Source organism: Macaca thibetana, chromosome 4 (assembly GCF_024542745.1).
Source record: "Macaca thibetana thibetana isolate TM-01 chromosome 4, ASM2454274v1, whole genome shotgun sequence".
Taxonomy (NCBI): domain Eukaryota; kingdom Metazoa; phylum Chordata; class Mammalia; order Primates; family Cercopithecidae; genus Macaca; species Macaca thibetana.
In genome coordinates, this window is record NC_065581.1 from 77086304 (window position 1) to 77111224 (window position 24921).

General features: G+C 39.3%; 1 protein-coding gene and 1 long non-coding RNA gene across 11 annotated transcripts in view; one reads left to right on the plus strand and one right to left on the minus strand.

Moving 5' to 3' along the window:
* Window positions 1–24921, minus strand: part of HMGN3 (high mobility group nucleosomal binding domain 3) — a 1231743-nt gene that overhangs the window by 665982 nt on the left and 540840 nt on the right. Inside the window, exon 1 of one of the 10 annotated variants that reach the window (XM_050789648.1) lies at window positions 21603–21606. The exons of the other annotated variants lie outside the window; for them this stretch is intronic. The gene's annotated coding sequence lies outside the window, so the exon portion shown is untranslated. Of the gene's footprint in view, window positions 1–21602; window positions 21607–24921 lie in introns of those variants that run through there. 10 annotated transcript variants of the gene reach the window in all.
* The window catches only part of LOC126953911 (uncharacterized), a 73505-nt gene continuing 65249 nt past the window's right edge, over window positions 16666–24921 (plus strand). Inside the window, exon 1 of the long non-coding RNA XR_007725405.1 lies at window positions 16666–16860. This is a non-coding gene — a long non-coding RNA (uncharacterized LOC126953911). The remainder of the gene's footprint in view (window positions 16861–24921) is intronic.

The following is a 24921-nucleotide window of genomic DNA, read 5'->3' on the forward strand; positions in this document are numbered from 1 at the left end:
AGAATAGCAAGGGGTAAGTCTGCCCCCATGATTCAATCATCTCCCATCAAGGCCCTCCTCCAACACTGGGAATTGCAATTTGACATGAGATTCAGGTGGGGACACAGAGCCAAACCATATCACTGGAGAAACTGGAAGATATCCATATGCAGAAGAAAGAAATTAGACCCCTATCTCTTGCCATGTACAAAACTCAAATAAAAATGGATTAAAGACTTAAACCTAAGGCCTCAAACCATGAAACGACTATAGGAAAACATTTGGAAAACTCTCCAGGACATTGCCCTGGGCATAAATTTCTTGAGCAATACTCCACAAGCACAGGCAACTAAAGCAAAAATGGACAGATGGGGTCATATCAAGTTAAAAAGCCTTCTGCACAAGAAATGAAACAATTAACAAAGTGAACAGCAACACGCAGAATGGAGGAAAATACTTGCAAACTACCCATATGACAAGGATTAATAACCAGAATATATTAGAAGCTCAAACAACTCTGCAGAGAAAAATCTAATAATCTGATCAAAAAATAGGCAAAAGATTTTAATATACATTTCTTAAAAGAAGACATATAAATGTCAAACAGGCATATGAAAAGGTGTTCAATATCACTGATCATCAGATAAATACAAATCAAAACTACAATGTGATATCATTTCAGTCATGTTAAAATGGATTTTTTCCATAAGCCAGGCAATAACAAATGCGTTAAGGATGTGGAGAAACAGGAACTCTCGTACACTGTTGGTCATACAAATTAGTACAACCACGGTAGGGAATAGTTTGGAGGTTCCTCAAAAAAACTAAAAGTAGAGCTACCATACCATCTGGCAATCCCATTGCTGTATATATACCCAAAAGAAATGAAATCATTATATCAAAGAGATATCTGCTCTCCCATATTTGTTGCAGCACTGTTCACAATAGCCAAAATTTTGAAGCAACCTGAGTTTCCATCAACAGATGAACCTATAAAGAAAATGTGGTACTTATCCACAATTGAGTACTATTCAGCCAAAAAAAAAAAAATGAGATTCTGCCATTTGCAACAACATAGACTGAACTAGAGGTCATTATGTTAAGTGAAATAAGCCAGGCACAGAAAGACAACCATTTCATGTTCTCACTTACTTGTGCGATGTAAAAATTAAAACAATTGAACTCATGGAGATAGAGAATAGAAGGATGGTTACCAGAGGCTGAGAAGGGTAGTGATGGAGTGGGAGGGAGGTGAGGATGGTTAATGGGTTAAAAACAATAGAAAGAATAGATAAGACATAGTATTTAATAGCACGACAGCAGGACTATAGTCAATAATAATTTAATTGTACATTTAAGGATAAATGCTTGATGGGGTGGATACCCAATTTTCCATAATGTGCTTATTTCACATTGCATGCCTGTACCAAAATATCTCATGTACCTCAAAAATATATACATCTACAAAAATTAAAATTTAAAAAAATTTTTAAAAGACTGATTTAGACGACGATATAACTGACCTGAAATAGAGGAGTTTTATGGATGCTGAGCTAGATATGACCCAAGATATTGTGAGCAGAGACAGTATATGTGGAGAATCAGAAGCACAGCAAAATGTTCCCAAGAATATTTTTGCAATTCTTCAGTCCGTAAGGACAAGAGAACAGTATATACCTGTACAGTCACTGACTGAAATGCAGCACCCATGGATCCCATGTTACGTTATACCAAAAAACCTATCCCAGTTGCACACAACAGACATGACCAGGGTAGATTCAAAGGAAAAGAAACAAGGCTTGAAACTCAACACTGCAGCACTTAGCATGGTAGGGCACAGAAATCTCTAACAGAGGGTGCATCTGCCTATGAGACACAGACCCCTGCAGCATAGCCAGTTTCCCAAGCAGGATTTCCCCTGAACCAGAAGAAACAATCTCAGACATCCATTATCGTAAGTCCAGCAGATACTACCTCTTTAATAAACATGTTTAATGCAAAGGATTTTCTACAGAATCTTAGATTTGGCCCATCAGATGAAGAGCAGAAACTAGGATGCCAATGAAATGAAAATAAAATGAAACTACAATTCAGAGAAGATAAGCACAGATGCAACCAGATGACAACTAACTAGTTGTCACCATTTCTTAGAGTAGTAGACCAGTACCTTAAGCATATAAGTGGATGACTGAGGCTGGGAAGTGGTGGGACCAGGTTGTAGCAGTTTTTGTACAGTTTTGAATTGTGTGCTAGTTCAAAACTTTGCCATAACTTTTGCTTGATGGTTGACATATTTGCTAAAATTAAAGACTTTCATACCAAATGTGATGAAATGTGTCTAGAACAAAATGTTCAGAATCAGATGGAACAGGATTAGAACTCAGCTATCACAAATCTAATTTGCCTAGAGTTACAAATGACTACAGTTCTTTTTCTTTTTCTTAATTTGGATTAAGAAACATGGGTATACCTTGATCTCAAGGCTGAAACTCACGATTTAGGAACTTACCAGAAATTACAAATGAAAAAGATCACAGACCGATGTTTTATAAGACCATTTGATGCTTTGTGTTTCAAAGGGATAATGACTCTTATCTGTGTAAGCAAACTTACTGGCTTACAATTGTATTTTAATATTTACCTTCTAGTTTGTAATGGAGAATGTGTATTTTTGAAAGCTTTTTTCCCCATTGGTTAAATTAACATTACTTAAAATTTATTTCTTTTGAAAATAAATGCGGGGTAGAAATTTGTGTATATTTAGAGGGTATACGTCTCTCTAAGCCCCTCGCTTCTGATTTTTCATTGCTCTCTAGTTCCTTTTATTGAAAATACTATGTTGTCAGTGGTAACAAACTTTAGTTTCTGAAACTTCCAAAACAAAGCAAAGGAATCTTGAATGAATCAAAATGTGAGCCTGTGTGTATATTTTACCCATACTTTAATCAAGAACAAGTCTTTGGCTGTAGAAGAAATGCTCAGCCTTCCTAAGACTTCTTTACTTATAATGAATACATTTAATGACTGTGCATTCTTCTCATAGATGTCTGACCATAATACCCTTTAATTGAAAATCTCAATACACAAATTAAAACTGAATAGGCTGTAGTATTTTTTATTTTGGGAGTCAATGTATGATTTGGGAGAGGGAATATGTATCAGCCCCATGAGAGTGTCACCTTTAACTATCATGTCTTTTCTCATAAATTCATTATGGCATTTTGAGCAATGCGATCCCATGTTGACCATGTTACTAAGCCCCTTCTTAGTCAGCTTGGGCTGCCATGACAAAATGTTATAGACTGGGCAATGTAAACAATAGACGTTTATTTCTCACAGTTCTGTAAATAGGGAAGTCCAAGATCAAAGTGCCAGAAGATTCAGTTCCAGTGAGATCTCTGTCCCTGGCTTGCAGTCAGCTGCCTTCTTGCTAGCTCCTCACATGGCAAGGAGAGAGAGAGAGGGAAGGAACAAGCTCTTTGATATGTCTTTTTATAAGGACACTAATCCTATTGTCTGGACTCCACCTCATAACCTCATATGAACCTAATTCCCTCCCAAAGGTCTCATCTCCTAATGCCACCACACTGAGGGTTAGGGCTTCAATATACAAATGGGGAGGGCTTGACATGTTAGCAGCAGAATGTATCTGAGTACTGTTGTACCAAATTATGTTACCAGCAGTGAAGCCAGCAACCTCAATTCCTGCCTCCTCAGAAAAAAGAATTTGACCAAGAGGCTTAGGTAGAGTGAGAAACCAAGGCAAGTTTTGCAGCAGGAGTGAAAATTTATTTAAAAGCTTTAGAACAGGAATGAAAGAAAGTATGCTTCGAAGAAGACCAAGCAGGTGACTAGAGAGATGAAGTGCATGGTTTGACTTTTTGACTTGGGGTTTTATACAGTGGCATGCTTCCGGGGTCCTGTGTTACTTCTCCTCTGATTCTTTCCTTGGGGTAGGCTGTCTGCATGTGCAGTGGCCTGCCAGCACCTTGGAGGGGCCGCATGCGCAGTGTGTTTACTGAGATTGTGCACATGCGCACTTGAGGCCTTCCTTATCAGTGGAGTGTTTTTAGAGGAAGGACCAATACCAGTTACTCTGTCATTTTGCCTCTTAGTGCATGTGCTTGAGACTACTCATCCAACTCCTGAGATTTTATTGGGAAGTTGCTGATCCTCAGTTTCAGCTTTTTTTCTATCTATTGGGAGACTGCCTTTCCCTGGCAACGGCTGTGATCAATTATTATTTTAGACAGACAGCTTAATAACTGTCTAACCATCCTGTGATGGTTACCTGACATTCCTGATGGTGGGGTGGCCCTCCCTTGCCCTGCTCATGTCTGACTAGCTACCTACTGTAACAGACACAAACATTCAGTTCATAAAAGCCCTCTGGGGTTTTTAATATTTTTATTCCTTTCACTTACAAGTACCTACTGAATACTCTTGAACCAGGCACTGTCTCTGGGATACAATTGAGTTTGTCAATTATACGATGATTCATTAAGCATACACATGTATCTTTTTACCCTATCATAGATTTACAAAGTTCTATTAGCATGACAAAAAGCAACCCAACACCATCTTCTTCAATGAGATTTTTTTGAGAAATTTCTCTCACTGTATCTTCAACTCAAATGAATTTTGCCTACATACAATTGCACAGATACATTTTTTTTTAGTCTAAAATTCTAAAACCTTCATACCAAATTATTATTCAGCTTTAGGATAGTTTTAAGACCAGAGATATTTATGTAAAAACCACTTGCAGAAACTTTTGTAATCCTTTATTACAATTTCAAAATCCATAAAGCTCTAAATAATGTTATTTTCTTTTTAACATCTGATCTGAATAGACATGAAACTCTTTATCATCCTTATTCATTGCATTTAATGTGAATATTTTTACATTTTGTTGAAGAAATATTAGGGTTTTGCCCCCAGTGCTAAGAAGCCAGCTACACTAACCAAAAGGAAGCACACTTGTACTGAAGAGGAAATGGTACACTCATTTTTTTTCTCACATCAAATTAATAAAGGAGAACCTCTGGAGTTTTGTGTTCAATTGGCAGTAGCACATTTTTAAAGGGACAAAGACAAATGGTTTTGGGATCAGGGAAGGCCATTAGGAAGTTTGGTGGCTTGAAAAAAGTATGTCTTCCATGAGTTTGCAAACTTTGAAGCTTCTTGGTTCATGCGGTTCCCTCAACCTGGAATTTTGGCACCATTTCTATGTTTTGTCATCCTTCAAGGCCCTGTGAAAATACCACCTGCTTGGTCAAGTTCTCCCTGATTCTCACCCCCAGCCTCTAAGGTGAATCAGTCATTTTTGTTCCCTGTGCCCTACAGCATCTGCCTTGCATCATTGCAACAAGAGCTTGCTTTTCAGTTATGCCTTACCTGACTAGGCCCCAAAACTGTTATCTCTTCAGAGCAGTGACAATTCTTATTTATATTTCTGTCCTCTAGTACCAGTCACATGACTTGCACATTATAGCCACTCTATTTATATGTATTGAATGAATCTGGAGATGTTTAGCCTGGGGAAAATAAAACTTGGGGTAAACATGAAAGCTAAACCCAAATATGTGAATGTGTATCATTTAAAGAGAGAAAAAAACATATTGATAGTGGCAGGAGGTAGACAAATCCCTAGGAAGATAGGGGTGGATCCCTGGTGAAATTCCACCTTCAAACCAAAGACAGTTTAAAACCTGAAAGCCAAGCTACAAGTCTCAGAATCCAGGAACCAGACTGAAAACCTCTCTTCCCATTTGGAACACTTTTGTCTGATTGACCCCCACTCTTCACCTATTTTATATATACCAATCCTTACCTAATTGGTTTTTAATACTGTCATGCCCACCTTCAAGTGATGCCTTTGTTTTAGCCTTTTTTGCATACTCACAAACCAATCAGCCTGCAATCTCCCATTCTGAGCTCATAAAATCCCAGAACTCAGCCACACTTTGGGACTGCCCGCCATTGGGCAGGGGGAGCTACCTGACTTCACAGAGGGGGTTGCCATCTCCAGGTCCCCTCTCTGCTTAGGGCTCTCACTCAGTAAAATTCTCCACCCTGTTCACCCTGTGGCTGTCGGTGTAACCTCATTCTTCTTGGACATGGGACAAGAACTTGGGACCTGCCAAATGCAGATATGAAAAAGGCTCTAGTGATATAGCCCTCCCAGCCTCTGCTAGTGCCAGGTAGTGGCCCCATGTGACAGAAAACAGCAGTGGTCTGGGCGAGCTCTGGAGCTATAGGCTGGAGTGGAGCAATGGGACTGAAAGAGCTGTTAACATGCCCCCATTCATCAGGCTGTGGACAGGGAGACTGAAAGAGCTGTTAGCATGCTGTAACATCTCCTTTAGGGCTTTGGGGTTGCTGGCATCGCTGTTCATGCTCCACCGCTTTCCCCCTGTCCAGATGCTGGCACTCAAGGCAGAGGCAGCTCGCAGCATGCCCAGCCCAGCTATGGGCTGAGCACGAATGCTACAGTGAGCACAGGATCCACGCCAGAGCACAAGCCAGGTGCAGCCCTGTAGGTCAAGTGGGTGGGTTGTCTCCTATGGTGAGTCTGGGGATGAGCGAGGGACAGGTGGGGGCATCACTGGCCACAGAGGTCTCTGGCTGGCAAAACAGCACCAAAAACTTCTACATCAATATTCTGTGTTATGACAGAAGGCAATATTTGGATGAAGGCTGAAAATTAAACATAGACTTTATGCAATACAATTTAGCATGTTATTAATAAAAAGACACCAAGATGGAACATACTACCTCAAAAAAATTGGTGAGAGGAAAGTAAGAAGGCATTCCAACAAAAAGAGGGACCTGTTAAAGTGATGTTGGAGCTGTTTGACAGGACTATTCAAACCTGGGACTAGCTTAAGCATCTAAAATAATATTAAAAGTAGTGGACCATAATCCACTGGATAAAAGGGAATCCATAAATTAATAATGAGACAAAACTAACAACAACTAAAAATCCCACACAGATCAGAGAGGGGGAGGAGGGAAAGTACTTATTTACAGAAGCTGGTCAACTAACAAATGTAGAAAAATCATCATTTGCAGTCATAATAATAATAATTGGCTGATATGAGATTAATCAATGGACACCAACATTTTGGAAAGAAAAATAGCTTAGAGCTTTCTGAGCTATGCAAGGCATACAAAATGTATTGAACCACAGAGACATGAGTATGCAGCTTCAGCCTTAACCACCACACCCATGCCTTGGAGTAACTGTTTAAAGGCATTTTGTTCCTGACTGACTGCCTCACCCATTGTCTTCTTGTTCCTGGAATTTGTGATAGAAAAAACAATGTATAGTCAATCAATAGCTTATATTATTTTAATGTAAACTCATGGTAAACAACTTAGGAGTTACTTCTTTTTTTCTTTTAAAACCCACTTGTAACTGCTGCTAATTGCAGAATATATTCAGGGCAACTTTGATCTATGCTTCTGGGCTGCAGTCCTCAAACTCAGCCTGAATAAACTTTCTACTTATATTAGTTTTGCTACAGCTTTTTCTCTTAGGTTGATAAAACCATTGGATGAGGATTGTTTGGAATGGGACATAGTTGCTCAAAGTAAGTCCCCATTTTCACAAAAGGAGAAATATACTTTTATAGGGGAGAAACTCTACAAACCAATGGCCCTGCATGCCTCAAAAATATGAATAACATGAAAAACAAAGAAAGGCTGAGAAATATACCAGTTAAACTAAACTATAGAATAAAGGCCAGGCATGATGTCTCATGCCTGTAATCCCAGCACTTTGGGAGGCCAAGGCAGATGGATCACTTGAGCCCAGGAGTTCAAGACCAGTGTGGGCAACATGGCAAAACACTGTCTCCACAAAAAATTAGCCAGATGTGGTAGTGCATGCCTGTAATCTAGCTACTCCGGAGGCTGAGGTGGGAGGATTGAATGAGCCCAGGAGGTCAGGGCTGTAGTGAGCCATGATTGGGCCACTGCACTTCAGCCTGGGTAACAGAGTGAGACTGTCTCAAAAAATAAAAATAAAAATAAAGGAATGTGACCACCGGATATGTGCATGACCCTGGGTTAGATCTGCTTTGGAAAAAGAAAAGCTGCTCTAACAGACAGTTTGGAGACAATTGGTGAGATTTGAATGTAGCTTGTATATTAGATAATGTATCCGGATTCATTTTCCTGATTTTGATAATTACACTAGGCTTATTTAAGTTCTTGTTCTTGGAGATACACTCTAAAAAATATAAGGGTAAAGGATCATTTTCTCTGCAACTTACAAGTGGTTCTGTGGCAGTGAAAAGGAGGCTTAACATGACTAGCTCCATTTTGCTCCTGACTCCCTCCCCTGCAGTGATATAATGTAGGTTAACTGCTTCTACTTATCTCTGCACATAGGCCAAGATAACTATGGGAGGAATTTAGTTTATAGTTTAATTTTGAAGCAAAGATGATCACAGTTCCTTCCCAAAACTAAAGGCCCCAAGGAGATAAGAATAGTGTACGCACAAGTAACGATGCTATGTTAAAGATTTATAGAAGCATTTTGACCTAACCAAGGATACAATTTTCACAAGACTCCCTTGGACCATTGCTGCTGCCCAGATGTCTGTGATCATTAGCCACCTCTTGATCATAACTCCCTCCCTCTTCCCCTTCCCCTAACATAAAAGGAGCCTAAAATTCTATTAACTTAAGATGGTTCTTTAGGACATTAGTCCACCATTTTCTTGGCTTGATGGCTGTCTGATAAAATCTTCCTTGTTCCAACACCTTGACTCTTGACTTCTTGGCTGTTCTGTGACAAGAGGGGTATAAGTTTGGACTTGTTTACAAATTTGGCAATCTCATCAGCCTGGAGTGACTGCTCATGGTCAGTTGACTTTATCCAGGGAATTGTTGGGTAAACCCCTAGCAGCTGTTAGAGCCATTTGTTCTGTGAGTTCTGCCCTTAATTCCTCAGGATAGCACTGGCTGCCCAAATACATCATTGTTGAAGCAAGGAACCAACAAACTCCTGTGAGTTGATGGATTCAATTGGGAAGTAGAATAAGTTGCTTCAGTGTATACAACTGGGAACACTAGCAAGCAAGTGGGAACAAAAGCCCTCTGTTTGGGCTTTTCCTCAGAAGAAGTCACTTTGTTTTTATATTTGATTGGGGTACCCTGTTAGAGAGGAGAATAGTTGTTGGACTTTTACCTGATTTGAGAACAAATTCATTTGCATTTGTCTGTCGGTTGTTTCTTTGGGCCCCAGGCTTACATGTTTAAAAACATGGGAAAGTTCAAAGGCATGCCTGATTTTCTGGGACTCTAGCTGGTTATATATTACGACCTGCTTGGTGAATATTTAAAAACTGATGGGCAAATTACAGTAAGGAAAATTTAGAGCTCAAATGATTAACCTGCAACTAACTATACAGTTAGAGGCTTCTAAAGCTATTTCTCTTTTCTGACTGCTTTGAATCTGCTGTTATTAAGCTATTGGTGTTCAGATACAACTCACTGTTTATAGTCTAGCTAAAATGTAAACATGAGAAACTCATTTGAAACTAAAGGAAACAAAAGGGTAAAATAGGTTTTTAAAAATCAAACTGCCATAGAGATTGTTTTATCCAAATTTTGGTCTACAGCTTTCGTTGGATTATTTATTTGGGCTAAATTTAACCATGTGAACAAGTCTCAATTTTGTGAGAGACATAATTTGGACCCAGCTATCTTTTATAAAGTAGTGAGTTTGTATTACTATCTCGTGGCTAGAGTTCCAAGGTAAAAGCTATTGGAACTTTGTGTATGTGTATATATGTAAGTGTACATATACATAAACACATCTACATATACATAGTTTGCTTAAGTAAATGAGTGCTTGTAAATTAAATAAACAAGTTCAAATGCTTTTCGAGTTCATGTGACTTAAGTAAATATTTAATAAGTAAACAGTTTTAAAAAGTATTGGTTAAAAAATAGAAATGTCTTCATAATTATCAGCATCCATTTTTGTCTGGGTTTACTGATTATATTTGCTTCTGCTAGAAATTTCAAGGTGTCAGGGTTTGGCACAAAGGTCATAAGACTATAAATCCAGACAAAAACAGAATAATATTTCTTTGTATAATTTTTTGACAAATAAGACTAATATTGTTGATTCAGAAAAAACAGTTAAATATTCTGGGTTATTGACAAAAATATCCATGTGTTTAACTTTACGATTCTAACTTAGGTGAACACCTGATATTCACAGGCTTTAAAATAGGGTAACAGGAAAATAACTTTAAATGATGACTAGGTTTGTCTAGTATCTCAGTTCTAACAAGTAACCTAGATAAACTGCTAAAAATGAATGAATTGAGTAAATATGAATGAAATAAATGCTTGTAGATAAACTTTTTGTGTAGCTTTAATATTTAAATTTAGTTTGGATGCTCGTTAGCTGTCTGGGTCACTTTCAATTAAGAAAGGCTAATAATATGGGGAAATGTGTTTCTAAAAATTGTGGAGTCATTTCATCTATAAAATATTAGTATCTGACAGACAGTTCAATATTTCTTGCTTGCTAGGTTTTTACTAAAATTTAAGATTATTAAAGATAATAATTCTAGTTAATATATAATTCTGTATATAAAGTGAACCAAGGTAAGATGCAGTTTTTGATTAGAGAATAAGTTATAATAAAGACATAAAGTTGTACTTTTATTGGGAAAAATAATGATTGTATATAATATGAAGGTTATTTAAAAGTTATATATGGGCCTGTAATCCTAGCGCTTTGGGAGGCCAAGGCGGGCAGATCACTTGAGGCCAGGAGTTTGGGACCAGCCTGGCTGACATGGTGAAACCCCATTCCTACTAAAAATACAAAAATTAGCTGGCATGCTGGCATGCGCCTCTAATCCCAGCTATGCAGGAGGCTGAGGTGGGAGAATCCCTTGAATCCAGAAGGCAGAGGTTTCAGTGAGCTGAGATCACGCCACTGCACTCCAGCTTGGGTGACAGAGTGAGACTCTGTCTCAAAAAACAACAAAAAGATTATTTATGAAAGAAGATAGAAAAGAACCAGTAAGCAGAAGAGAGGTGTGAAGGAAGTTATTAATATAAAGATGTGTTTTAGGTAGGGAAGATTATAATGAGAAGAAAATTTATAATTCTGTATGTGATTAAGTTGGCGATAATTAAAAGCAAATTATTTATAATAGTCTTTCTAAGATGGATATCCAATATGGTTTAGATCTTTGTCCCCACCCAAATCTCATGTCAAATGGTAATCTACAATGTTGGAGGTGGGATCTGGTGGGAGGTGATTGGATTATACAGGTGTTTCTCATGAATGGTTCAGTGCCATCGTTTTGGTACTGTCCTCATGATAGTGAATGAGTTCTTGTGAGATCTGGTTTGTACAAGTGTGTAGAACTTCCCCCTCTCTCTCTGGCTTGCTCCCCCTTCATTTTCTGCCATGATTTTAAGTTCTCTGAGGCCTCCTTAGAAGCTGAGCAGATGCCAGCATCGTGCTTCCTGTATAGCCTGCCAAACGGTGAGTCAACTAAACCTCTTTTCTTTTTTTTAATAAATTTCACAGTCTCAGGTATTTCTTTATAACAGTAAGAGAACAGACTAATAACAGTCTCCTATGTTAAAATAAGATTTTTGCTTTTTTGAAATCTTTGAGCTATCACTTTAGCTAATTAAATGACTTACTTTACAGTGACTTGTAATACTATTTTATGATATCAAATGTTTTAAATCTTTGATATTTGACGAATTCTCCAAAATCAAATTCTAAATTCAGTGTTATGACCTCAAACTAAATGTTTAGAGGTCCAAGAGGGACATATTGAGTCAATTAGGCCTATTAAAATCATGGAAGAAGCATTGTAAAATATAAAATTGTATTTAACTTTCTTTGGGTTATATTTATGTAAATGTGTTATTAGTATGTATTCCAAAATTATCTGAGATTCCTATAATTCTGATATGTCTCAGTATATGTTATCAGTAATAATACTTGTGTTAAATTGTTGTATGGACTTTTAACCATGACTGTCATAAGACTTTTATCACTCTCAATTATTGTTTTACTTTAATTCTTCTCAAAAAGCATTTTATTAGCAGCTACAGTTCAAAACATGCTTCTTTTGGGGAGTTCACGTAAAGGACTTGGGTGAGTGTTTTTGAATACAGGTTTCTGATAACTTTGCAGATTGTGCCATTGGACTAGAAATAAAACTAGACTCTAAAAAGCTGATGTGTTCATTATCCCTGTAACCAAAACCCACTTGCTCCCTAAAAACTATTGAAATATAAAATAGATAAATGAATTAAATAAAGAAAGTTAAAAAGGAAGAATAAAATTTTAAATAACCTCACTAACCTACCTCTCATGATAAATTCTGCAATTGGTTGAGAAATTATCATAATCTAGAAAGTATAGGGCAGTGTGACTGAGCACCAAATGCAAAATCCCCAAATACAAACTCCACTAGAAGAATGCAGGCTTCTGAAAGAATTCCCAGCAAGATGCAATAAATATATTAAGGTAAGAGCAACAACAAAAGGCTGATGTGTTCGTTTTTCTGACTTTGATTCAATGAAATTGCTACTACCTTTTTTCCCGAGGTCCTGCAAGCTGAATCTTATACCTTGTGATACAGGTGAAAATTAAAGATGCTTTTAAGTCTTACATCTGATCACCTCAATTGACTACCTGCTAGACTCTAAGAAAACTGGTTTATAGATTGTTCCCAACAATAACCTTTATTTTTCTTCTGTTTGAAAGCCCATCTGCCATGCCATCTCCTAAAATAAGATGCAGCTGTTTAATGGGACTGGTCTATTCCCAGACTGGTTACATTTAAATGTTAAGTCTCCACTGCAAGCTAAACATAGATCATATGTTACATGCATGTTTGTTCAATATGCATGTGTCAGAACCATGTTCATGAATAATCATAGCTTTTCCTGTAACCTATTAAGTATGTATGTTTAGCTAACCTGTTATATCCACACAGGAACCCCAGATACAACTGACAACGGAGAATAAACTTACTGCCTTTCCTATTAATATGGGAGGGACATATATTCTGTAGTTAACACCCATCTATCCTATGATTCAAAGACTATGATGGTTACAGGGGTGTTGAGGGAAACTGTGACTTACCCCTTAGTGCAATCTTTAGATCGTCATCTTGAAGACCAGAATTGATGGGAAAAACTGAAAAGATGAACCATACTCTCAAAAGAAGCATTGTCAAAATATGTCAAGAAATGAATTTGATTTGGGATAAGTCATTGCTGGTTGCCCTGTTGTGGATTACAGTGGCTCTCTGAAGTAGACTCAAATTGAGTCCCTTATGGTAGGCTATTTGAGGTGTCTGCTCCAGTGGGACCGCCAACTGATGCTTTAAGAGATTTAGCAATTGCCAAATATGTTAAGACTCTGGGCATTATACTGACTTCTGTTCATGAGTTTGCTTCTAGCAGGACCACTCATCCCACAGATGTAGCGCTAGATCATTTTCAACTGGGAGACTGTGTCCTCCGAAGACTGAAAAAACAAGGACTTGAACACTGATTTGCTGCCAAGTTGACAGGGCCATTCAAAGTGCTGTCAAATATTCACTCATCAATTAAACTTGCTGGAATAAAGCCATGTTTGTCCTTTGGGGATTTTCATTTGCTTGGCAAAACAACTCTTTAGTTAGGATCTCGCAATCTATTGCCTCTTCTGCTAAACTCTCCCACTGCCAGATTTGTCTTCCTAAACTGTATACAATTTTACTTAGGTTGGTGCAACTGTGGTTTCAGACCATGAATTTTAAATCATTATAACCAGGCTCAAATATATCTTTATTAATCAAAATAGGAACCATTACAATCAACACATTTTTGCCAATGAGAAATAAGTTTGCTTATTCCTGTAGTGTAAAAATCCATGCTTAAGGATTCAGTGAACTCTTGGAAAGCATTTTCGGCATCCTACTGGTTGTGGAAGTTGTCAAGATGCTTGAAGAAGTAGTAGTCGGTTGACAAGAGGTCAGGTGAATATGGCAGATGAGGCAAAACTTCATAGCCCAATTTGTTTAACTTTCGAAGCACTGTTTATGTGACCTGCAGTCAGGCGTTGTCATGGAGAAGAATTGGGCCCTTTCTGTTGACCAATGCCAGCTGCAGGTTTTGCAGTTTTTGGTGCATCTCATCAATTTGCTGCACATACTTCTCAGATGCAATGGTTTTGCTGGGATTCATAAATTTGTAGTCGATCAGACCGGCAGCAAACCACCAGTGACCATGACCTTTTTCTGGTGCAAGTTAGGCTTTGGGAAGTGCTTTGGAGCTTCTTCTTGGTCCAACCACTGAGCTGTTCATCACCAGGTGTTGTATAAAATCCACTTATCATAGCACATCACAATCCAACTGAGAAATGGTTCATTGTTGTTGCTTGGAATAAGAGAAGATGACAATTCAAAATGACAGTTTTTTAAATTTTCACTCAGCTCATGAGGCATCCACTTATTGAACTTTTTCAGCTTTCTAATTTGCTTTAAATGCCAAATGACCATAGAAAGGTCAACGCTGAATTCTTCAGCAAAAAAGTGTAATTGTAAGAGGATCAGTTTTGATGATTGTTCTCAATAGGTCATTGTCAATTTCTGATGGCTGGCCACTATGCTTCTCATCTTCAAGGCTCTCGTCTCCTTACAAAACTTCTAACCACCACTGCACTGTACATTTGTTAGCAATTCCTGGGCCAAATGCGTGTTGATGTTGAGAGTTGTCTCTGCTGCTTTATGACCCATTTTGAACTCGAATAAGAAAATCACTCGAATTTGCTTTTTGTCTGACTTCATTTCCATCGTCTATAATAAATATAAAACAAATAGCAAGTAATAAGTCATTAACAAAAAAAAGCGAGAACTGTGCATTAAAATGATGAATAACATAACCACATTTATTTAAAAATGTATTCCAATATCAAACGGCAAATTTCAACAATGCAAAAACTGCAATTACTCTTGCACCAACCTGAAGCCTGTTTCTCCAATCACCTACAGGGTCTGATTGATAACTTCGTACCCAGAGGTCCATGCTTCTTTCTTACTCAGCACTGCATTACACATTATGTGCAAAGAAATAATAAAGACCCACAAGCCTACAAGTGTAATTTCTATTGACCAAATGACCTCCCTAGGTTAAGCCACCTATTGCACTTACATTAATTCCTCCTCTAAAGTAGAGACCCATATTAATAAAATTTTACAATAGGCTACCTGACTTCAACAAACCTTAGAACACCAAAGCAGAATTAATCTGGGCACTTTCGGGGACTTGTTTATAGACCTATTCTCTGGGATCCCTAGTGGAATTCAGTTAATCCTGGAAAGCATTCTTAAATTGGGCCTTAATATTCTTCTTTTGTCCTGGTGGCCTACAGACTAGTAAAACTAACTAGGTATTGTGTAACCAAAGGTTGCATGAGTTTGACTAAAACTATCAAAGCAAGAAAGAAGATGTCCATGATCATTGCTCCTAAAAGAAGCACTAAGGAATATTTCCTTAGGCAGGTCAAATGATTTTATTCTACAGGCGCCCCTCATCAACTTGTTCGTTATCAACCTTGTCCAGCAAGAAATAGGCAGATGAGAGACAAAATTCTTTTGTACCCAATCCCACAAGACTGTGGAATGACCTTCAACAGTGCAGAAATTGTAGTAGTGAAAGCAGGTCTAGCATGACTAGTTCCACTTGGCTCCTAACCCCACCAGTGCCCCCAGCACCCTGCACAATGATATCATTTAGGTTAACTGCTTTTGATTATTTCTGTACATAGGCCAAACTAATTATGGGAGGAATTTACAGTTTACCTTTAAAGCAAGGATAATAGTCCCTTCCCAAAACAAATCCCTGAGGAGACAAGGATGGTGTACACATAAGTAACCATGCTATGTTAAAGATTTATAGGAGCATTGTGACCTGACCAAATGCAGTTTCACAACCCTCCCTGAGACCCTTGTTGCCACCCATATGTCTGTGATCATTGATCACCTCTTGATCTCAACTTTCTCCCTTTTCGCCTTCCCCTAACATAAACGCGGCCTAAAATTCTATTAACTAAAGATGGTTCTTTAGGACACCAGTACATTATATTCTTGGTTTACTGGCTGTCCAAAATAAAGTTGCCTTCCTTTCCCCAACACCTTGTCTCTCAACTTATTGGCTATTTTGCAGCAAGTGGTATAAGCTTGGACTTGTTTACAGCTCAGCAATATATATGAAGAAAAACAGAAATTTTATATATATACACATACATATATATATATGAGAAGAGGGAATATGTGGGTGAATCTAGGTAAAAGCTATATGAATGTCAATTTTAATAATCTTACAGATTTTTGGTCAGTCTGATTCTCTTTCAGTATAAAAGTGCATAATTTAAAAAATGTTGAGAGTTCTATTCTGAGAGGTGTTCAAGCAGAGACTGGATGAATTTCTGAGTAATAGGGATTTTTGCTTGGTTTATAAAATGGGACTGGATGATTTCAATTTGACCCTTAATGTGATGATTAACTTTATGTGTCAACTTGGCTAGGCCACAATACCCTGGTATTTGGTCAATCAGCAGTCTGAATGTTTTTGTGAAGGTATTTTTTTTTACATGAGATTACCATTTAAATCAGTAGACTTTGAATAAAGCAGGTTATGCTCCACAGTGTGGGTAAGGTTCATTCAATCCACTGAAGGCCTTAGGAGAAAACACTGAAGTCCCCAGAGGAAGAGGGAATTCTGCCTCCTGACTGTCTTCAGACTGAAACTGCAACATCATCTCTTCCCTGGGTCTCAAGTCTTCCAGCCTACCCTGCATATTTTGGACTTGCCAACCTCCATAATCACGTGAGCTAATGACTTAAAATAAATCAATGGTTTCTGTTTCTCTGGTGAACCTTGATTAATAAACTTAGATTCTATTTTCAGCTGCCTCCTTGTAATTTTCATCTTCCCAGAAGCCCCTTACCCTCTCTCCCACTCCTTGTGTTCAGGGCCTGACATGTAATAGAAGCTCCTCCCCACTACCAATTATGTAACGCAAAGCTGAGAAGAAGCTCAAGGTGCAGTCTAAAAACTAAGATATCATTTGTTATTCTTATTATTGTAAGTTTTGTAATTACCACGATTGCTATATAGAACATGTCAGGATCGTGGCTAGCCTGAAGCCTAACCTCTGAATGATCCATGTCTAATCACAGAGTATGAGTGTCTTAAATGCCATCCCACTCCACTGCTGTGATATATGCCTTCATTAAGATTAAGGAGAAAGAATTTAAATATCGGGGCTGAGCATTTGAACAATCATGTCACTTCTATTGATCACCTAATGAAAATGTATGGCATTTAACAGTGAATAAATCAGTTTACATAAGGATGCTAGCTTCTACCACTCTGCTCATGCCATTTCCAGGAAAGCCTTCATCATATTTCCTGTAACAGTGCATTTCTAAGGGTCTTCCGATTGCAGAAAGCACACTATGGCTGAAGAAAGGTTCGGCACTTTAGTTCTGCCATTTTGTTACCAAGTGATGTAAATAAAATTTAGACACTCGTCAGCATGATGAGAACCCAAAGAGATGAAATGTAGAGACTGGTTTCCTGCAGATGTGATGTTTTAGAGCAATCATAAAAAAATTCCAAATAGAGAGGATAAATATAAGGATAGAAACAGTCATGGAGTAATAAACTAACACCTTTAAAGAAAAGTAAAGAAGTGTATCACGTAGCTGAAATGGGTGAGAATTGTGTCACCTACAGAATCTAACTCATAGTCATCAGAGGAAATAAAAATATTCCCAAGAAGCCATGGCAACTGTTCCTGGAGGCAACTGTGGATGCCACTCCTGGCAACTGCGACCCTGCCGTAATTTCAGAAGTTAGACATCATTTGCTAAACAAGAAACTTCTGATTTCTTTTTAAATTAATCGTGAGGATGGGAAGGGGGAAAGTTTCACTGTCCTCGATTTTGCAGATTCCTTTGAGCTCCAAAGCACACAGAGGGCCACAGGCATGCCTTCTTTTGAGAAAGACACTCTCTGACCTTCTTATCTAAAGCGGCACATGCACCCCATGGCGTTCTAGCCCCTCACTCTGCTGTCTCCACAAAGCCTATTCCTGCCCGAGGCCAGCAGGCTGGCAGCTGGTAAGGCCTACGACCTGAAGCTGGCGGCCTGCATGTGCGGCCTGCTTCTGTGACTTGACAGCTGGGGGGCGGGGTCGGGAGGAGGAAGACCTTGGGTAAGGTACTTAGTTTTTCTGTTCCTCCGTTTCTTCTTCCGAAAAACAGGAATGTTAATAGTGCCTATCTCATAAGATTGTGAGAATTAAATGAGTTACTATTGAAAGCCCTGGGAGCACTGTCTGGCAAATAGTCATACTCTGAAATAAAACAGGTGAGCAAAATGTATTCATTGTTTATTGTCTGCCCTATTGGAAGATGAGCTCCACAAGAGAAGGGCCTTATCTTACCCTCTATTGCACCCTCAGTGCTTATGGCAGTGCCTGACCCATGGTGGGCCTCAGTAAATACCTGCAGAAGGTAAGGCTGGGAGCATTGTCGGCTTCTTTTGTGCTGCTTTCCTGGTTTCTCTCTTCTCTTACTCAAATGACCTCATTTGGGTGATCTGGCTTATGTGTTTAGTTAGAAACTCATTAAAATATTTTATGCCAACAAATTCTACAGGAATGTAATCTTGTTAATCCATTCATTCATTAATTCGTTTATTAAGATCATATAGTTGAAGGCCTATAGTGTCTCCTGACTCAAATATATGGCCCAGACAATACTCAGCATGTATTTCAACTATAAGATAATGAGATGTCATTTAAATAACCACTCTAGGCTAAGCCGTTGGGTACAGAGGCCAGCAGGGAAAAGGGATAAGTTAGGAACAGTCAGGGTTGAGATCAGGAACCAACTTTGCCATTGAACATGCATGGGAGGGGTGGCCTGCCTTCCAAATCACAGAATAAAAGGGATCCAACCAAGCTGGCAGCTTTATCTAGGGTCTTCTCTGGTGAACAGAGTGACACAGAGCACCCTGCGGACGGGGTAATCATCGGGTCTGGTCCTAGCTAAATGGAGGGGCAAGAGGACCCATTTGAATTGAAGCAGGTCCTTAGCAACTGAGCTGACTCAGGGTTCAACTCCAAGGAAGTTGGAAGTTGCAGTAGTCTGGGCTTAACTAAGAATTCACACGTTCTCCAGTCCCAGACACATGGCCTGTATTTTAGAACAGAGTCCAGTGCCAGCAAGAAACGGGAGAACTAACCAGTGACCAGTGCACAGTTGCCAGGGAGACAAAACCAGCCCTACTGCAGTCTCCATGAAACCCTTGGTTTTGGCCTTTCCTCATTTGGGGGGCTGGGCTTTCATATGCATTTGAAAACCAACATCCTTTAGTTCTTGGAAATGTTGCTTATTACTTCTTTAGTAATTACCTCCTTTCCATTTTCTCTCTTTCAGAAATTCTTAATTAAATCTATCTCCCAGTTTGATCCTCTATTTTTTTTTATTATTTCTTTTTCTGTTCTCCTGTTAGAAATCTATAGGGGCTTTTGTTTGTTTTGCTCACCGGTCTATTTCCTTAAATTTATCTCCTAGCAATTCTACTGATTTCAGTTTTCAAATGTTAACTTCCAAGAGCCTACCAGTTCTTGTTTTATGGATATAGTGTATTCTTGTCTCCCTCTGAGGAATGTGGTTATAAAGTGTTTGTGGCTGTTACTTTTCTTGCCGTATAGTTGCTGAATCTTTTGAGTTCCTCTTTAGTTTTTCCTTTTTTGTCTCTGCCTTGCTTGTTGAAGACTTCCTTGACATCTGCTCCTCTTTGTCAGTCCTTACTCATAAGAGTGAGCCCCTTGAGAGTGGAGTGAAGCTCTGTGTTCAAGGCTAGTCCTTGTTTCCTGGTTAGCTTCACTGTGGGATTATGGGTAGAGATGGCCATTTTGTTGAGTGACCCTAAAATACTGGCATCTGTAGGTCTGTTCTCCTGCTCAATCTGTTTATCCAGAGAGCATCCTCCACTCTCCTAGCCAGAGAGCTAAGGCTGGTCACCAGAGAATGGAGGTTGAGTTGGGCAGGGGCTCACTACTTGGTATTAGACTTTCACTAATCCCCCGCTTCCATCCTCTTGCCTCTTCTCCTCCACTTCTCCCAACTGGTGTTCCTGAATCTGTCCCTTCTTTGGGAACTTCAGAAAGTTAATCAAGTCTTCCTAGCAAATTCTAAAGATCACAAGGAGTAGCTTATTCAGCAGGATCAATTTTACAGGGTTGCAAATCAGAACTTAAAGACTTTTTTCAGGCATCGCCTTTTGAGGACAATGATTAAAAGGGGCTAAAAAAACCATAAAGAGCTTAGTATAGAAGAGCACGATTGTGCAGGCTAGCATATTCACATGCATGCTCCCAGACACTTTAGGGTGTAGGACCGGGCATGGGTAGGAGTGGAGGGGCAGCCCAGGGACTTCCATGTGTGCTTTTGTTTTGGGTTCATAGTAGGAGCCTATTGGGTAAATCACTTTACCTTCACTAGTAAAATTAAATTAGAGGCTTAGAGTGTGGGATCTTTAGGTTCCCTTCAGCTCTAAGATCATCTGTTCTATTCTACAGTAATAAAGTCATCTCATTTTTATCCCTGTAGGTAGCTAGGATGAATCATATACAGACATCATAAATTCTACTTCCGGACATTAAGGTGATATGACATGAATGTCACAAATAACAGTAATATCTCCCACATCTTGTGGTTTGAAGGGATAAATGAAGAAGCAATGTTACCTGTGCTTTGCACTTGTAGTTATTTGAGCTTTTCTTTCAGGCTTGAAAAGGCAAAGGCTGTAAAATGGTTTCTTTTAAGGCTTGTTAACATTGGAATTTTATATTTAAAAACCTGCATTATGTATTTAGGAAATAAGAGTGAAAGAAATCAGTGTTGGTGGCTGGGGATGAATTTGAATGTGTAATTGTACACATCACTTCTGAAGGGCAGCTGCAGGAAGCATGTTGGTACGGTGTGCTGGGGTCTATGAGATTGGTTGCTAATGAACGCTTAGCACACACACATTTACACACACAGACACACTCACGCGTGACCTTGGCATCTGCCCTTGGAAATGTCTGGAAATGCTTTCAACACTGCCTTTGTGTACAGTGAAGTGTCCTAGTAATCAGACTTATGAGATACTGGGATCTATTTCAGCAAAAGAAGAAAAAAAATAAAGAGAAGGTACTATTCCTCTGGAAAACCTTTGTTCTTCCATAAGCTTAGTTCCTTTCCCTCATACCTCCTTGGGATAAGAGTTTTCTCAATTAGAAATGCTTTTATCTGCAATTTGTAAGATAATGGCTCCCTGGCACCCTTGCAGGTCTCCACACAGGCCCTGGAGGTGAGGCTCAGCTGCAGCCTGACTTGTCTTGGTGAATGAACGCCTTGTCATGCTCTCAGGAACTTGGCATGAATGGCAGTTCTGTGTGGTGCTGTCAAGGCTGTTGCCATTCACCTCCCCACCTTGTGGGAGGTTGTCACAAGGTCATTTCCCATCTGTTTCCCTGGTTCTGGTGAAGCATGGGACTTTCCATCTGTCCCCCTTCTTCGGGAACAGTTGCAGACTATAATAGTGCTTGGCTGGAGCCTAGCGTTGTTGACTTCTCAGTCACAGGGTGAGGAGTGACCCACTGCTTGTGCTCCCCATCATCTCCCCCCTTGGCTTGTTGTCATCCTGTGGAACAATGGCTGCAGGTAGCTGGCACCATGCTGATCTGTTTTTTTTTTGAGATGCATCGCGCTCTGTGGCCCAGGCTGGAGTGCAGTGGCCGGATCTCAGCTCACTGCAAGCTCCGCCTCCCAGGTTTATGCCATTCTCCTGCCTCAGCCTCCTGAGTTGCTGGGACTATAGGCGCCTGCCACCTCGCCCGGCTAGTTTTTTGTATTTTTTAGTAGAGATGAGGTTTCACCGTGTTAGCCAGGATGGTCTCAATCTCCTGACCTTGTGATCCGCCCGTCTCGGCCTCCCAAAGTGCTGGGACCATGCTGATCTTTTATGCTGTCTATATGAGTTACACATTAGCTAAATCCATTTTGGCTTGTTGTCTCCTTAACCAGCTGAATCTCTAGAAATACGGCCAGCAAAGCTAGCAGCAGCCCTCATGCTACTGCTTAGTGACTGCCTGGCTGCTCGGCAGAAAACTCAACCAGCTTAAAAAAGAAGGGATGTTTCCTTTCCTCACATACCAAGCAGTCAGGACACAGGCAACTGTTAAGTCAGCAACATGATGTCAGGGCTGATCCACTGCAAAAATTCCTCAGTCATCTTGGTCCTAAGATGGCTGTTCTGGTTCTGGACATCACATCACATCACATCTGCATTTAAGGCAAGATGAAGCAGTGAAAGCAGGAATCATCATCTGTCTGCTTTATTATGAAAGCAAAAGCTCTCTCAGAAATACTCCAGCAGACTTCACCTTGTGCACTATTGGCCATAACAGGATCATAACACCCTGAGCTTCAAAAAGAAAAAAACCAGTTTCTGAAAAAGAGGAGCTAGATCAGCATGATTGGCCTACACTAGACCAGACTCGTCAGAGTACACACTTGGGCTGGTCTCCTTTCCTTTCTGAACCAAACATGAGTTTCATTGGTGGGACATAAGAGTATAAGGTGGATAGGCAACAAGTTGTATCTGCCATTTGAACCAGTGCTGCCAGTCCCAGTCCCTTATCCCAGCTTGGTAGGAAAGACCTGTCAGTCGCTGACTCTACTATCTCTTCTTGCTTGCACATCAATTATGTCTCATATTTGAACTGACCAATGAATAACTGGGGCATTGCAAACACAATTTCCAGTTCTTCAGAAACTCTAAGCCTAATCTGAAAGAAATAAGTTGAGAGTTGTCACAATTAAGGACTATAAATGCACCAGCCCCTGAACTCCTTTCTTTTCTTACCTGACAACATCAAATGTTCAGAAGCAAAATGACATTAGGTGAATGTTGAGAGTCTGACGCCACCATAAGCTTACTCACCTTTGCAGTATTCCAAATAAAATAAATTTCTTTCAGGTAAGAGTACTACTATATCCCCTCGTATTTAAGTAAGAGATAATTGGGATTATTGCCTGTGTTTGGCAATTTTTTTTTTTTTTTTTTTTTTTGAGACGGAGTCTCACTCTGTCGCCTAGGCTGGAGTGCAGTGGCGCGATTTCGGCTCACTGCAAGCTCTGCCTCCCGGGTTCCTGCCATTCTCCTGCCTCAGCCTCCCGAGTAGCTGGGACTACAGGTGTACGCTGCCATGCCCGGCTAATTTTTTGTAGTTTTAGTAGAGATGGGGTTTTACTGTGTTAGCCAGGATGGTCTCGATCTCCTGACCTTGTGATCTGCCTGCACTGGCCTCCCAAAGTGCTGGGATTCCCTCAGGAGCTAGGCTATGAGAACTTCGCCTACCTTTTCCTTCTCTCCCACCTAACTCCTAAATATCCCTCAAGATGCTGCTTAAAAATAACTTTCTTTTTCATGTGTTTATTATAATGCTTACCACTGGCACACTGGAATTATTTACTTAGACAGTTGTCTCACCCACTACATTAGGAAATTTTCCAGGGGAACGGTTTTGTTCCAAACACTGAGCACAAAGTAGAATGCACAGTAGTAAGTTCTTAACATGTTTTCATTGAATAAAATCTATTTATACCTTCCTTGATGGCTGTCAAAAAACTATTTAAACCATGAAGAATTAATAACATAATTAAGTTGTATATCTCCACCGAAGCACATCAAAATAAAAAGTGCATTTATGGTCCAAAACAAAGACATAAGTAAAAAGCAAATTCAAAGCAAGAAAAATATCTGCAACTCCTATCATACAAATATGATTAATTTCCTTAATATGTAAACCCTTAGAAATTGAGATGAAAAAGATCAATCAGCCAAAAGATACATGAGCAAGGACATGAACAGACAGTTCACATAAAAATGATCCTTAGTGAGAAGACACTCAACCTTACCCATACTTTTAAAAATGCAAATGAAATGATAAGTGAGAAGCCATTCTCACTTACCATGTTGGCAAAAATCCAAAAATTCAGTAATATACTCTGTTAGAGAGACTGTGGGAAAACAGGCACTTTCGACATTTCTGGAGGAACCCAAGTGACACAGCTCTGAGAGGGGACAATGTAGCAATTTCCATACAGTATTACAAATGCTTTCATCCTTTAACTCAATTAACCTAGGACAGGGAGTTTATCCTGTAGAAATCTCTGCACAGTTACAGAATGACATGCACAAGTGATGTGTTATGGTATTGTTTGTAACAGCCTAAGAAACAGCCCATTTCCATAAAGAGAGGAGTGGTTAAATAAAGTGCAGTATGTCCTCAAAATGGAATACTAGGTGCTGAAAAAGAATGAGGACACCTTGTCTGTTATATTGTGAGAAGGTATTCAGGATAGATGGTTCAGAAGAAAAGCTCAGAATAGTGAACCCATTACGATGCCTATAGTGTCATAAAGAAGAGGAAAAGAATATGTGTGTGTTTTGGTTTGCAACTGCATAAAGTACTGGAAAGGTATACTGTAAGGAGGGGGGCCGACCAGGTGGATAGAATAGAAACAAAACTCAACGTATACCATTTTAATTTTTAAAATCCATGAATTAAAAACTAATAATCCACCTGTTAATTATTACTTATTAAAAGTTAAAACTTTTAAATCCTACACCTTGCACATAGTGTTTAGAGCCAAACTGCATGTGTTTAAATTTCTGCCTCACTTATTACATAAATGAATTTCAGCAAATTTCTTAACCCTTCTCTGTCTTGAAGGAATTTGATGGGTTAATAAATACAAAGGAATCAAGCCTGAAACACAGTGAGTTCTACATGACTGTAGTCTGTTATTAATACTGCAT